This window comes from Giraffa tippelskirchi, chromosome 11 (genome assembly GCF_054371585.1).
Source record: "Giraffa tippelskirchi isolate mGirTip1 chromosome 11, T2T-mGirTip1v1.2.pri, whole genome shotgun sequence".
Lineage (NCBI taxonomy): Eukaryota > Metazoa > Chordata > Mammalia > Artiodactyla > Giraffidae > Giraffa > Giraffa tippelskirchi.
In genome coordinates, this window is record NC_137285.1 from 101,608,991 (window position 1) to 101,623,615 (window position 14,625).

General features: G+C 44.0%; 1 long non-coding RNA gene across 1 annotated transcript in view; it reads right to left on the bottom strand.

Moving 5' to 3' along the window:
* The window catches only part of LOC145525587 (uncharacterized), a 55,420-nt gene extending 41,060 nt beyond the window's left edge, over positions 1-14,360 (bottom strand). The window contains exons 1-2 of the long non-coding RNA XR_014068310.1: positions 14,243-14,360; positions 10,733-10,855 (exon numbers count right to left, since the gene is read on the bottom strand). This is a non-coding gene — a long non-coding RNA (uncharacterized LOC145525587). The remainder of the gene's footprint in view (positions 1-10,732; positions 10,856-14,242) is intronic.
* Positions 14,361-14,625: the final 265 nt, after the last annotated feature.

Here is a 14,625-nt window from a genome sequence, read left to right on the forward strand (position 1 = left end):
ATAAATAAGCTACAAGGATATATTGTACAACACAGGGATTGTAGTCAATATTTTATAATAACTATAAATGGAATATAACCTTTAAAAATTGTGAATTACTATGTTGCATACCTGTAAGTTACACATCGATTATATCTCAACTTTTAAAAAGTAAAAAAAGTGGGCTTTCCCAGTGGCTCAGCGGTAAAGAATCCGCCTGCCATGCAGGAGATGCAGCAATAGCCACGGGTTCAATCCTTAGGTTGGGAACATTCCCTGGAGAAGGAAATGGCAACCCACTCCAGTATTCTTGCCTGGAAAATCCCATGGACAGAGGAGCCTGGCAGCAACAGTCAATGGAGTCGCAAATAGTCAGACACCACTGAGCGACTAAATAACAAGAGCTAAACAAGATAGAGTAACAAATACAGATTGTCTACAATAGGAGCGTAACAGATGGAAGTATCATTATAATTTATTGAGTATTCTGTTATCATCTTCAATGTTTTAACACCCTGAATTCTTCCTGTTATCCACCTAGCACTGTTCTTGGCATATGGTAGGTAGTCAATAAATATTTGCTAAATGAATAAGTGAAATTCAACTTGCCCCTAAATGAGCAGTTTCCTGTTCCTACCTGGCTTCCTTGCTACATTTCCTTATTTTTCTGTCACTATTTCTACTCTTCCAGTTAGCCAGCCTCATAAAACTTTATCACTTTTGACCCCATCATTATCTTTATCCTTTAAATCCAAAGAATATGTAAAGAGATAGTAGTCATGATACCTCCCCATCTATCTGTAGCTTTTTCTAAGTACCTGGGCTGTGCTTTTTATCAGGTGACCCTGATTCTGACCCACCCTTCCTCTATCTAACATACCTACCAGACTGTTAGCTGACTGGACCAGGAGTGGGCATCACCTGAGCTGGCTGACAACCTACAATATTATAACGTAACAGGTATGGGAAGCTGAGTCACTCAGACCCTTAGAGGTTTGAAGGCGTAGACATTAAGCAGCTGAGTCACTTAGCAGTGGGGGGACTAGAGGGTCATGATGCCTCGGAAAAGCTGAAGTTACGGAGGGAAAGGAAAAAATGAATCATCAGAGAAAGCCAGTAGGTAGAAAGAAGAGTGGAGAAGCCACGTAGGAAAAAGGACTGTTTCTAGGATTCAGGGAGAGACAAACTAAAAGACCCCAAAGACAAAGCCCAAAAGGGAGAGAGACAAAGACGGAAAGAGGAGCTGGCTCCACGTGTCTTCCTGGGTTTCTCAGTGACTTCTGGGTTCAGCTCTAATGCCACTATCCCACTGCGGATCTTAATCCCAGATGCCTTAGACTCTGTGGTTTATACTCTCTAGTATTTGGTATCAACGGGCTTCCCAGGTGGCTCAGTGGCAAAGAATCTGCCTGCCAATGCAGGAGACTTGGGTTTGATCCCTAGTCAGGAAGATCCCCTGGAGGAGGAAAGGCAACCCACTCCAATATTCTTGTCTGGAGAATCCCATGGACAGAGGAGCCTGGCAGGCTACAGTCCATAGGGTCGCAAAGAGTTGGATATGACTGAGCAAATGAGAACACACGCATGCACATCTGGCATCAAACTACATCCTCACTCAAAAGTGTGTTGGGTAAACTCTAAAAACTTTGGTGCTTGTTGGATAAAGTCTAAACTCAACAGAGATTCTAGGGCCTCTATCTCTTGATTCTCAGATAAGTCTGTGCTGTTATCTTCCAACACAAAAACCTCCCCCCACCAGTCAAGATGCCTCCCCATCACACTGCTCCCTCCCCAAGCTCTGGCCTTCCCTATCTGTTCCACATCCTTTCCTTTGTGTCCTGCAATTACCTTTCCCCCCGCTCTTTATATTTCTTCCTCCGTCTCTTCTCCTATTCTCTTCTATTTCCCTCTTTCCTCTCTTCATCTCTCAAGGCTAAGGTCAAGTATTCCCTAACTACACCCAGACCGCTTACTTACATTTCAAATATATTCATCTTGTGCTTCCAGGTTTCTTGAAGTTACAGACCCTGTATTATACCGCTTCTATCTCCCGTGGTTCCTAGCAGTGTTCCATGTGCTTAGAAGATATTGGAAACATTCTTATTCAATTAATTTCAGTTACAAAATTAATGAATGTGGGTATAAATAGAGACTTTATTTGAAGAAGTGAGTAATGTTGGATGCCAAGCAAATCACTGCGTGTGTGAGAGAGGGAGTGAAATTGCACCTTTTGACATCCTACTGAGCATACTAAGAATTTTGTTGTCTACTACTCCTCTGCACATCAACAGTTCTAGCTAATGCTACTTGCGTATTCTTCAGTAGAATCTAACTTCAGCACTCATTTTTTAAGAAAGAACTCTTTAGATTAAGGAACTATATCACCTTCTAGTCCTACAAATTCAATTAAAATTCAAAAAGCATTTATTAAGTACACTGTCGGAAATACAAAATTGATTAATAAGACCTAATCTCTTCCTTCAAGATGCTCACAGTCTGCTTGAGGGATAGGACAAGAGCATCAGTGACTAAAGTCAGGGTTGGATAAGACATGTGCTGTAAGAGAGGTGAAAGCACTATCGGAGAGAGAAGTGATCTAAGGAAGGGAAGGGTCTGCAGAAGAGCTGGAGGAAGAACTGTTTGAGACAGGCAAAAGCACGGATGCGAAGGCAACACAGTCACATTGGGGAAACTTGAATGGTCCAGTTGGGGATTTTTTTTTAATTTATTTTTTGTTCATTTGTTTGTTTTGGCCACACCATGTAGCGTGCAAGATCTTAGTTCTCTGACCAGGGATTGAACCTCTGCCCACTATAGTGGAAGCATGGAGTCCTAACCAATAGACCCCCAAGGAAGTCTTTTGAATGGTCCAGTTGGTACTCAGTGCCTGATTATCAGATCTCTACTATTCATGAAAGAGGAAATTTCCCATGGCCAGGAGGTCTCATCAACACACAGCTACTAAGCATTTGTTGAGCATGAACTTGGACATGACAGATGGAGAGAAGGCACTCTGTCCATCTGTCCCTTGTCAAACTCACTCGACATGGAATAAATTGTCCACCTTCTCCTTCACAAAGGCACAGAAGCAGGGAAGAGTGTTTTTTGTTCAAGGAGAGTTTGAATATTTTATTATATTTTATTAATAAATGTTTTCCATATTCATTAAACACTGATATGAATAATGAAAAGAATTGTATTTTACTTTTACCTTATGTTTAAAATACTGTTTCCTTTATTCTTACCCCACCTCTGAGACATGCAGAAGCTAGATGTTTTTCCTGTTACTTGCCATCTGGCTTTAGATTTAGAAACTAAGGATATGTGTTTGCCCAGACAGGGAGCGATTGAATGCAGTCTGCCTGGCTATCCCGTTATTATTTGATTTGATGATAGAAGAGAGCTCAACCAGAGCTGGAACCATCCCACACCAGTTCAGGAGAGTGGGTCATGGGCGTTTCTTCCCAATTTCTTGTTCAATGTCAGTTTGGCAGTTTGAAATCTGTCATGGTGGGTATATTTACACCATGGAAATTGGCAAAAGCTGTAAATAAGGTCTTTTCCTCCCTGGAGAGCTGGCTACATATTTACCAGCACACCGCTGTATCTCACTGCACAGAAGAGGAACTGGAAGCGGAGAGCTAAGGTAACTTGTCCAAGATCATGTAACCGGTTGTGGTTGTGAAGCTGGTACCAGTCAGGACACCAGTATGCCTATGTATCATCATTCTTTTCGCTGGAAGCTGCAGAACTGATTAGGATTTAGAAGGTGCCTCTAAATAAGAATGTAGACAACAGCACAGATTATTATACAAAAGAAACAGATGCCATGGTCTTCAAGTTAATAGTTTGCCAGGGCTAAAAGAGGAACATCCCAACTTCTCTCCCCAGATGGCTGATTCGTACCCCTCCCCTCACACTCCTACCTTCCTGGTGGGATGGGCTCTAAGAGTGGAGAAGCAGCAGGGGAAACTTTCATTTTTTCCAGTTTTGCATTGGAGAGAGTGGCGGAAGGCATTTCTCAGCCAAGTGGCTAGACGCTTTGGACTCCACTTTGCTCTGTAATTAGTGTCTATTTGTCTCCTTAAGTTAAACTGGTTTTTAGCAATTTAGAGCCAGGGAGTCCATGTTATTTCAGTGAAGTGATAAAAAAAATGGATATGTAATTGAAATCCTGTTCTACTCCTCTGGGAACCTGGGATGTTGCTTCACTCTGCTGAATGATAAAGATTCAGGACCCTGATCACAGGCAGATAAGTAAGCAGGTTGATTGGGATGAATCCCATAGGCAATCCCTAATCTACTAGTCTGTTTGTTAACTATCTGTCTTTTTAGAATATTTGGTTTGCATAATATGATAATATAATAATGCACACGCTCTTTAAAGGTAGAAATAAACCCAAATTGAGAACAAAACAGCCACAGCTGGCATCTCTCCTCTCTGCTGCAACAGATCGATTATCAGTTAGCCACAAGTTTTTATTGAGTGCTTATTGTTTGCATGGCACTAAGGGAAGAAGTGGCGTCAAATGTCCAGTTCCTGGCCTTCAGGAGCTAGCGAAGGCAACAAGGCACACCCACAGGAAATTCATAAATACTATAAAAATAGTGAGTGCTTTGGTCCTAAATGTGTGAATTAAAGCAAAGGAGTGGGTGTAACAGGAAATTTGGCTCTTGGCTGAAGAGCCATGGGAAACTGCAGAACGTCACAAACCCCCAGTCCTTGCTTGTAAAAAGCATTGAAGTATCTGGTTCAATGTCAACCTTTGTGGTTAAATGGTGTCTATACTGACATGCAGCACCCCTGGATCCAGGGAGTTTCAGCACATCCAGAACCTAGCCTGGCTCCTCCCTCCCTCTGAGATGAGGCTGGCGGGAGTGGTTTGATGGGTGACTCTTCTGCCTTCTGTGTTTCTCCTGCACTTCAATAAACATACGGAGGATGGCCACCACCCCCTGAGCGCCTATGCCAGGCCAGACTCTGTGCCAGCTGCTTTACCCGCTCTGTTCCAATGTCACTCCTGCCACAAATGCATGAACATGTTCAATAAAGAAGCTAAGTGAGAGAAACAAACACCGCATGGTCCCACTTATATGTGGACTCTAAAAGAAAATTTTAAACTCCAAGAAACAGAGAGTAGAAGACTGACTTGGGAAAAATGGAAGAGGTTCCTAACAGTAGACAAACTCTCAACTATAAGACGCATATGGTCTGAGGATGAATGTAAATCATGGTGACTACAATTGATAACAATGGATCATATAATTGAAATTTGCTAGGAGAGCAGAATTTAAATGTTTTCACCAAAAAGAAAGAGATAAATAGGTGAGATGATGGATGTGTTAATTAACTAGATGGGGAAATCCTTTCATGATGTGTACATATATCAAATCATCACGTGGCACCCTTTAAATATCTTACAATTTTGTCAATTGTGCTTCAGTAAAGCTGGGGGAAACAAGAAGCTAAGGCTTGGAGTGAGGAATGGCTTGTCCAGGGTCAACCAGCCAGCATCCTGACCCCAGAGTGCAAGCTTTTCCCACCAGCCCTAATTATGTAAGTCAGTAATCTCTCAATCCCATCACACACTGTAGTACACAGTTGCCTGGCATCAGCTCCTAAATTCTGACTCTCAAAATCTAGGCCTGAAGCCAGACATCTGAATTTTTAACTGACTTTCCAGTTAAAAAGTGTGCAGGTGGTATACAGGTGACACTGTACACCAAGGCAGGAAAATAAGTACTGTTATCTGGTGACATGCTGTCTGTCCTCCCGTCCCTCCCCTAGTCCAAGGGCACCTCAAGGTCAGGGAGTGCATCTGAGTCACCACTGCGTCTCCAGTCTCAGTGCAATGCATGGCACAGCTGGAGCACCCAGGGCATTGTTTGTGGCCATGCTCAGTCACATCGCATGGCTTCACTGCCTAGGTGGCTCTTCTACAGGTAGGGGCTGGCTTATCACACTCCCTACTGGTTCCAGAGACCCAACTCACAGAGTGCCCTAGGGAGTGTGTGTGGCTAGTTTGCAACATGTGCATCCTGCCAGCACCTGTGTGCATGCATGCTAAGTCACTTCAGTTGAGTCAGACTCCTTGCAACGCTGTGGACGGTAGAATGCCAGGCTCCTCTGTCCATGGGATTCTCCACGAAAGAATACTGAAGTGGGTTGCCATTTCCTTCTCCAGGGGATCTTCCTGATCCAGGGATCGAACCTGCATCTCTATGTCTCTTGCATTGGCAGGTAGATTGTTTACCACTAGTGCCACCTGGGAAGCCCTACCAGCACCGGCAAGCACCCCCAGTTACCTTCTCGGGGTTCCTTATCTACTGGATACTGTCCACCTGCCTCTCCCTCTGTTGGGTGTTTCTGCTCAGAGAAAGCTGGCTGAAAGTCAGCCAGAAAAGCATAATTGGGAAGAAGGAGATAGATGGCAGACAAATTCTATAGGACATTCTGAAACAGCGCAGCGTGACCACTGGTCAATCCTTGGTGTGAAGTTGGGTGCCCCCCAACCCCCACTGGTCCCACCTGCATGTAGAATTGCCTTGTGAGAGTCACAGAGACAGAAAAAGTTTGATGAGGAAAAACCCAAGAGACTCCTTTGTCACATGCCCTCAGCAGCATGTGCCCACAAGAATCAATGTCATAGGACATTATAAGGGTTCTGCAAAATTTGGGCCAAGACAGGTTGAATAGAAACAGTTCTCCTGATTACAGACATTTCATGAGACTCATTATGTTCATCTGACTGCTGATTATCTTTACAGATATTAGGCAGAATTTCTCAAACATTTTCTTGAATTTTTTCTTTTTGGAACTCTTTTTTGAAATTTTTCAATTTCTGAAGAATACTTTGAAAAATGATGATCTGGAATAATGATCTTTGCTCTAACCCCCAATGTCCATTTTGCAGATTAAGAAACAGAGTCAAGAAAAGAAAAGGGAGTTGCCAAGACCTCGCAGCTGGTTATGCCGGATGCAGGCCTCAGTCTCAGGGATGCTGAGTTGCTTCTGCTCCTGAGATCTTACCTGAGATCACCCCATGCCCAGAGGATGGGCCTTGTAACCAAGGTCAATGGCAGCAACTTTAGACTGTAAGTTTCTGGTGAGCATCCTCTCTCTAGCAACCAACCTTTAACTACACCCAAAGGTGAGAAACAAGGTGAGTGGGCACGAAACACTCAGTCCTTCACGTCCTATAGCTTGACCAGCTCCACTTCCAGCCCCTGGCCACAGCCCTGGGAGGAGAAACACACAGGATTCGTGGGTTTCTGGAACTCACAGGCTGTGAGAGGTTAAGGAATACATCTGAGTTGTTCAGCTGGAGAAAGGATAGGACTTGAATCCAAGGCTCCTGACTTATTCTTCATCCACCCTTTGATGACAAGTCTGTCACTGGTACCAGGAAGGTAACTCTCAGCTCACTATGTGGTAAGTGAGTACGGGACCTGGCCGGGGCCCCTGAATAGGCTGAGAAGCTCTTTGCTACCCGGCTCAGGGCAGGGTTCACTCACCTCGCCCTCCGGGGATGGAGAGGCAGTGTGAGTGATACATTCCCCCTGGTGTGACTGTACGTGTCTAATTCCTTCTCGGGGCCTTCTTAAGCCCTTGGCCTCAATTATGTTCTACGACTAGCAAGTGACACAAATTAATTATCTGCTGGGAAAAGAAGGGCTTTCTTTTATCTATTTGAAAGTAGTCACCTTCTCATTTCAAGGATTGGCCTCATAAATTCCAAGGAAGGACAAGGAAGATGGCTGCCAGTATGATGGAGGGAGAGAGAGCAGGAGGAGAAAAGACAGGCGGAGAGGGAGAGGGAGAGGGCGAAGAGGAGGGTTGGGCAGAGCATGGAAATACGCCTGCAATTTGGGAGACCCGGGTTTGATCCCGGGGGCAGGAAGATCCCCTGCAGAAGGGAATGGCAACCCACTCCAGTATTTTTGCCTAGAGAATCCCATGGGCAGAGGAGCCTGGTGGGCTACAGTCCCTGAGGTCACGAAAAGTCAGACAGGACAGCAGAGACTTTCACTTCCACTTTCAAAGACATTATGATAGAAGAATGTCGGTGAGGTACAAAGGAGGGGGTGCTTAAGTGTGCTAAGGGAGGCTGGATGTCACTGTTGGCTGTAATATTTAATCTGAGTGTACCATCGTTCAGAAAATATAAGCTCCATGAGGAAAAGAACCGTCTTTGTTTGGTTCACCATCATGTCCCCAGTGCCTGTCACAGTGATTGACACACAGCGGATGCTCAGCAAACATCCATCTGTTGAATGGATGGATAATCAGTAGGCACTGGCCAAACAATGGGGCAGGAAAAGCCATCCAGAGAAGAGCGGCAGTGGGAGTGAAGACAGCTGTAATGAGCAGCCATTCTCTAGGTCTATAGCACCACACGTGTGTTGAGGGGTGGAGAGGTAGACATGAGGTTGGACAGGCAGCCAGAAACTGAAGTTCTGTGCTGGGGGCCCTTGATCATCATGAAATAACAGCAAATTCCTTTTACATAGAAAATCCCATTTCATCCTCACGGTCACTCTGTGAAGGATACAGGGAGGCTCAGAAGGCTTACAAGATCACAGAGCAGGAACCAGTATCCGATTTTGAATCCAAACCCTGTGATCTTTCTGTGACATGTGCTCATCCCTCAGGTGTCTGCCTGGGATGATTCACACACCTTAGTGATTTCCTTCTGGCCACTGCTTATCCTCTGGGCTGGGTTCAGAGCACGGACATGTGTTTTCACGGCAAATAAAGATGACAAACATGCTAAAAAGAAAATCCATATGACCCATTCCAAAGGCAAGTAGGTGGTCATTTGCTTCATCAGACACTCTTTGCAATTCCCTGTATCCTTGTAACTGCCCTTTTTTGCTCAGAGGTGGGTTGTCCAAGGGTAGCTGTAGACAAGGGGATGGGAGCTTCATGTCATTTCCTAGTTGCCCCAGGTCAAAGGGAGAAAGAGAGAGAAGCATTGTCGGTAGGTCCATAGACAGGCCCCAAGGATTGGCACTGACCTGGGCATGGCCCACCGAAAGTATGTTGAGGATAGGATGCAAAAGGCATAGAGGATGCCATTTCTGGCCCCAAGAGAACCGTATGCACATGAGGGAGGAGACTAAGTAATGTTGGAAGAATAGATGACATGGGAACAAACTGGTCTTCATGGATGCTTCCCACTTGGGCAATGGGAGGCAGAGACATGGGCTGTAAGGCCAGACAAATCTGGGTTTCATCCTAGACCTGCCACTTGCTGGCTAGATGATCTTGGCTATCAGAATAATACCAAATGCACATAGGCAGCTGTATATGTCAAAGTATAATCTCATCTGACTGGCAAGTACTGGGAAACAGTGTAGGATGAAGTACTTTTTGCAAATCCCATTTTCTAGATGAGGAAACTGAGGATCAGAGTGTGATTTAGCTAAGGTCACCCTGAAAGCAATGATCTGAGACTTCTATACCCCAAATCCCAGGGCCTCCTACGGTGCTACATTGAGGAGGAAAAGCCAAGTTCCCCCGAGCAACACCAACAAGGCATCTTAGCAAGAATCAGACATAAGCAATGTATGGATCTTAGATCCCCAAGGTCTTGTGCCAAGGGGTCTAGGGAAGGAAAAATGGAGTCTCATTAACATAGAGGTGGGGACCCAGGACTCCTGGGCTGTCTTCCCAGCTTCCTCCATTCTTTGCCCACTGCCCTTTTCTCCCAGGTTGCTGCCTAATTATAGAGCTGTTGATGCAAATTATTCTAATAATGGTGCTAATTTATACACATTTACATATAATTTGCAATTCATTTCCTGTCCACATTTAGTCAAACTTCACTAATTCAGACAGAAGTGGGGAAGCCTGGTCTGAAATGAAAAGTCTAAATTATAGAATAATTCAATAGTTTCTCACAGGAGAGTCTGCTTCAAAATCAAACATGTGAAGTAAAAAGGAGGTATTGTCAAAATTTTCTTTGCAAATCCTTAAAATCTCCAAAACATGGACTCTCAGAAACTCAAAAGCCAAAAATTAATTCCTTTTATTTCTCTTTGAATTTGAGCTATGGAAGAAAAGACAATGGATAAATAAAAGCTCTTTCTTCTCTTTCTCTCTGAATTTCTATAATGGAATTCAGGAAGTTCAAGTTCAATTATGTGATATGATTCCACCTACTAACTTAGTCTGAACTAGTAAACTTCTCTGAGTGCAACATTCTCCATCCCTCAAAATATGTAGATTGGAATTACTTAACTGAGACATGAGAAATCATAAAGTAAATTGGTCTTTGATATGTGTGGGTCATATAGTTAATAAACATAATTCAGAAAGTGCAAAATGACAACTGGGTTTGTGTAGTATACACTGCATGATGGCACTGGAAAAGAGTCTACTTTAAAAGTAATAATAAATGCACACAATGTGTACAAAATTAATGCACACATTGGCTTTGGTTGTGTAGTAGAAGCACATGTGAGTAGGAATTCTTGCTCTACTGGTTTATTAGGGGGAACACTCATAGGAGTGAGGGAAGCAGGAGAGGGCAGGGGGGCTGGAGAAGCAGAGTAGGAAGTAGAAAGTAGCTTCAGGCTGATCTCATGGGAAGGCTCTACTCTAGAGCACTGAATCACCAGAGTTAGTCCCACCTATAGGACATCTGGTCTCCCCATGCAGTCCGTCACTGGCTGAGATCATCTCTTAGGATGGAGGGGAATTGTTGGCTCCCAAGTCAGCTGCCCAACACTCACAGTGTATAAAGGGTACCTGGGTAGGGCACTAAGAACATCTTCTGTAGTCCACCTTTGCACAGCTCTGACCCCCTCACTTCTCCCATTGTTTACTCCATCCAGACACAGTGTCTCCAAAATCCTGAAGGGTCACAGTTTCCTGGAAAACATTATGAAGGAGGGTGACTAGAATGAACCACATCCCTGATATTTGCTCCCGAGGCCATGTCACTACTCGATATTTCCCCCTCCACCATCCATTTTAGATCTCACATTTTAGCACTTCCATTGGTCTAAGTAACTCATCTAGGGGTTGACCTGCCTGGCACTGTCCAAGCTAGGGGTCTGCTAACATCACCTGATAAATGGAATATAGCAGAATTACCCAGAGTGGAATATGCTGCCTCCAAAACACTATGAAGCCCACTAAGTGTTATCTGTCTTGACAATAAGAGATACAAGGAGCAATATCTCATCTTAATCAGGGGCCATGTCTAGGCTATTAATCCTCAAAAAGCATCAGTGACATGGAATTCTCTAGGACCTAAATCTCCAGGGTTTCTCAACAACCCTCTGGAATTCATGCATCCAAAGTATTTATTACTTCTCATTGAGTTCAACTAACATGATGGCATTAATACCATAGACCAGTCTGACATTTTATCCAATATCCAGATAGTGTAGGACATTTTGGACCATATTAGAAGCAGAGAATTCACATTCCCCCTGAGACAAGAAGGTGAATATATACTGTTGTCTGTTTCATAAGAATGCCAACTGTTTTTGATCATCCTTGCTTATGGGTATAAAAAAAAAGAATGTATTCATCAGATCAATACTACATACCATTTATCCAAGGCCATGTTAATCTCCTCTAGTAAATAAGGATGACTGATAAAGCAGCTACAATACAATTGGGACTACCTTGCAGTAGTCCACTGTCATTTGTCACGATCCACTCATGTTTTGCAGGGGCCAGACTGGTAATTTATATGGGACTATGACAAGGAACCACCACCTCAGCATCCTTTAAGTTACTTAGGGTGGCACTAATCTTTGCCATCCTCCATGGAATGTGATATCATTGTTGGTCTTCTAGTGGAGGGAGAGAACATTCATGGGGGTCCTACTTGTCTTTCCCATCCAATAGTTCTTACACTATAGGCCAAGGAACCAAGGTTATACCTTCTACTAACTATGTCCATTCCAATTTTATTTCAGTAACCAGAAAAGTGGGCTTCCCTGGTAGCTCAGCTGGTCAAGAATCCGCCTGCAATGCAGGAGACTCCGGTTCAGTTTCTGGGTCAGGAAGATCCCCTGGAGGAGGGCATGACAACCCACCCCAGTATCCTTGCCTGGAGAATCCCATGGACAGAGGACCCTGGCAGGCTGCAGTCCATGGGGTCACAAAGAGTTAGACATGACTGATGAGCTAAGCACAGCGCAGCAACCAGAGAAATGACCACTTGGTGGATATTTTGAGACACTTGGAAGCCAGAATTTCATTTATTATCTGGCCTCCTCTAACCTCACAGAAGTGTCATAACCATGCTTTGTGTCCCCAGGTGTTGGAGTTAACCCAGAACTTGTCTTCAACAAACCTTACAAGGCTCTGAGTGTTAACTTTCCCAGTGCCTGGTTATGCAAGTAAATGACTATAGGTGCTTTGTGGGGTAACTTGGGTAATCAGTTACCCCACAAAGTGTATACAGGTGTATACAGTCTTCTGCTATATACACTTATCATAGTGTTGCAAGGCCCATTTTTATGAGAACTTGGCCTCTCCTTTAGTCAATGAGTTTTGGGTTTGAGAATTGGTTCATTTCTGAAAGCTAGACAAGGGATCATGTTTTTCTATTAGAGAAGCTGAACTTGGCCTTATGTTCATCCATCCTTGATCTCATTCTATTATCTATTAAGCAGTATACCTGCTGGCTGCCCATCTATTTTGCCTCTAGGAACACCATGATCCATGTACAATTTTCAAAAATTCCTGCAGGCCAGGCTCTTCTGATTGCCACCTCAACCTTGTTACCTGTTTCAGTAATCATGTCCACTTTGCCTCTGACAACTGGGTACTATCACCAGGTCTCTGCTACTCTGGAACATTCTAACTTTTAATAGGGAGCCCAGTGTGTCACAGGATCTCCATTAGTCCTAATGTTGAGCCCTCTGGGGTTGTCGGTGCCCCTTATCACCTTGGTAATCAGAGAGTCATCCAGCCACCTCCCCTGCCCCTTGAAAACCACAGTTGGCTGGTGGATTTTCCAGATTATATAAGAGACCCACTCTAGGATGCCTCTTTCTCTGAGCTTTTTGATCCCTCCCTATCCAGTTCAACATGGCAATTCTGGCAACTCTGTTTTGTTTAATGTGGGCCATCACTTTAGCCAAGCTTCCAAGAGCCATCTTAGCAATGATTTAAAATAGAAACTCAGGGCCCTTGCCAGGGTTTGTATGCAGTGTCATGGGAGGTTGCCCTGTATTGGAAAACCCTCCCTAACAGCTTTCTATTCTGGCCCTCACTCCAATGCAGGCCCTTCTGGGTCCACTCCTGTTTCCTGCCACTATATTATAGCCAGGTACTCCTGTAGCTCTGGATTCCTCTGACCCCTTAGCCAGGCCCAGCAATTCTCTAGTCTGGCTATGCTGAGATTTGACCCCAGTTTGTGGTTCTGATGACCAGAGGGGAAGGGGGTGGGGAAATCTGAGGAGGGCAAGCATTGTTCTTTCTTAATGCCTCACTTGAAGCCTCTGTATCACCTTCAAGCAAGTCTTTTACAAGGAAGAGAAGGCCATTTGTGCAGGCCCAAATGATTCAGGGAACTCTGGGGAATCAGCCTTAAGTACGTTGATACAGATATTCCCACTCCAAGAATCAAGGTCCCACAACTTCCCTATTAGGGCTCTGGTCTCAGCGTAAATGACTTACCTTGGCTGACAATTTAGTCTCCTTTGAAGTTTTGCCACTCCTACAATTAAGTCCTATGCCTGCCTGGTTTTTAGCTCTGTCTGCTTCTGTCTACAGGTATAAAAATTCTCTTTAAATGCCACAACTTGCCTTTAAATTGTTTACAGATTTGAGCTTATCATTTCCTTTCTCCAGCAAATCAATGTTGCTTAGCAAAAGTCACACAATTCTGTAGTCTTTCTGGTTGTTATTACCCTCATTCCTTCTGTTATGGATTGAGTTGTGTCTCCTCAAAAGTCTTCTGTTGAAACTCTAACCCCCAATGTGACTGTATTTACAGATAGGGCCTTTGAAAGAAGTGAATGAGATTAAATGTGGTCATAAGGGTGGGGCCCTAATCCAATAGGATTTGTGTCTTTTTATAAGAAGAGAGAGACATCAGAGACATGTGAGTACAGAGAAAAGGTCATGTGAAGACACAACAAGGTGGCCATCTACAAGCCAAGGAGAACAGCTTCAGGAGAAACCAAATCTGCCAACACCTTGATCTCGGACTTCCAGATCACAAAATTATGAGAGATGAATTTCTGTTGTACAAGACACCCAGTCTGCAGCAACCCAAATAGGCTAACATACCTTTCAAATTCCCAAGACACTAAACCAGATAGTGCATCCATTTCCCAGTTCACCATGATAAAAATCTTAGCACTCACTGTGCTGCAGCCTGCCAGAAACCATTAACACTCCATTTACCACCAACAATGGGGGTTCCATTGCAATCCAATTCTAGAATCCCATGCTTAGTGTCTGCTTTTTGTTTGCTTGCTTGCATGCTTTTTTAGGACTACTCTTGATACAAAATGTCTTAGGTTAGGATCTCCAAAAAGCAGAGACTTAGATGAGGACTTTCATTGATTTATTGAATTCACCTGCCAATGCAGGAGACCTAGGTTCAATCCCTGGGTCAGGAAGATCCCCTGGAGTAGAAAATGGCAACCTACTCCAATATTCTTGCCTGG